At 53.1% G+C, this 1,709-nt stretch overlaps 1 pseudogene; it reads right to left on the bottom strand.

Moving 5' to 3' along the window:
* Positions 1-827: 827 nt before the first annotated feature.
* Positions 828-1,508, bottom strand: LOC132477434 (palmitoyltransferase ZDHHC7-like; annotated as a pseudogene).
* Positions 1,509-1,709: the final 201 nt, after the last annotated feature.

The raw sequence follows: 1,709 nt of genomic DNA, 5'->3' as shown, positions 1-1,709 counted from the left end.
ACATCACCTGAACAACACTGCCCACTTCAAAACACACGTGCACACACACAGACACGCGCAGACCTGCCCACAGGGTCAGGGACTGCCACTTCCTGGCAGGGGAGCGTGGCTGCAGCCCCCCTGCTGCTCAGTGAAAAGTGTGGGAGCTGTGGAAGCCTGCACGGGCTCCTGCTTGACCAAGGGGGTCACTGGTGATTAAGAGGGTCAGTGGGAGCTCCCTGAAACCACCAGCTGGATTTGCTTGTTTTCTTCATGATTGAGAAAAGCAGCTCGGCACACAGGATTTTTAATAAACAGTGTAATAACCCACACACCTTCTTAGAAAATGTGAAGCATGTTAACAAAACTCCTAACTGTACTGGAAGATAATGACATTTGGCTTCTTTGTGTGGCCACATACCTTCACTACTGGACAGTGACGCTGATCAGAATGCCACCCATTTACTAGTGTGGAAAATCTGCCATCCGTGACCATAAATATATAAAACTCTGCTTGCTCCGAGCAGTTGGTCTGTGTAGGTTCCATTTGCCCTGTTGGTCACAGATGAGCTGTTGATACCCTTTCCGACCCCAAATAAATAAAGTCCGTTAACAAGTTCCAGCATGATGAGAGGGCCTCACACTGAGAACGGGGGGCCCCCTTTCCTGGGTCTTGTCTGCAGCTGCCTAAAGCGGAAGCCGATGAAGGGGTTCATCCAGAGCTTCGAAGGGGGCCCCCCAAAGACGGATTTCATCCCTTCCTATCGCAGCCACTGCTCCCACGTGGGCTTCTCGCTCTTCAGCCTCTCTATTTCTGCTTTGTCATTGTATATGGAGCGGATTTGGGTTTAAGTACTGTGGTGGTGGGCACGCTCAGGCTTGATACAGCAGCACTTGGGACACTTGTACAGATCCCTTCTCCAGGCTTCAGCTGCAAACCTCCGTGCCTTCTTTAGTAGCATTTCCTTTGGGTACTGCGCCCGGCTGGGTGAGCATGGTCCTCAGGTGAGACACCACAGGGCAAGCACCGCCAGGCAGTTAAAAATGATCCTGTGGGGGGGCTTCCCTGGTGGCGCAGTGGTTGAGAGTCTGCCTGTCAATGCAGGGGACGCGGGTTCATGCCCCAGTCTGGGAGGATCCCACATGCCGCGGAGCGGCTGGGCCCGTGAGCCATGGCCGCTGAGCCTGAACATCCGGAGCCTGTGCTCCACAACGGGAGAGGCCACAACAGTGAGAGGCCTGCGTACTGCAAAAAAAAAAAAAAAAAAAAAAAAAATGATCCCATGGACCACGGAGTACCAGAAGTCTTTGGAAGGCAGCAGCAAGACCAATGTCACCAGAAAGTTTGCATAGGTGACCAGAAGCCACGTGACACAGGCACAGATCCTGCCGCAGCCCAAGCAGATGAACTGGACTCTGTCTGCCACGTCAGCCTCGAAGGCAGAGGACGCTGAAGAGTCATAACAGTCATTTTCACTCAGGAGAGGTTGATGCTCAGCATCCCAGAGCTGGTGTCCTGATGACGTCATGGTTTCCCTACGCACCCTCTCAAATTATTTCTAAACATTCCTTGGACATTTTGTGCCTTTTCTTTAGGACCTTAAGGTGTATACTGTCCTGTGGGATAGGATACAAGGCCTGGGGGTGGGGGTGGGGTGTCGCCTGGCGTTTCAACTCCCAGCCTGCTGCTGGCGGAGACTGCAGCGGACAAGGCAGGGACGCCTCATGCA

Source organism: Mesoplodon densirostris, chromosome 17 (genome assembly GCF_025265405.1).
Source record: "Mesoplodon densirostris isolate mMesDen1 chromosome 17, mMesDen1 primary haplotype, whole genome shotgun sequence".
NCBI classification, from domain to species: Eukaryota; Metazoa; Chordata; class Mammalia; order Artiodactyla; family Ziphiidae; genus Mesoplodon; species Mesoplodon densirostris.
The sequence above is the reverse complement of the archived record's forward strand: the minus strand, read 5'-3'. Positions and strand labels throughout refer to the sequence as shown.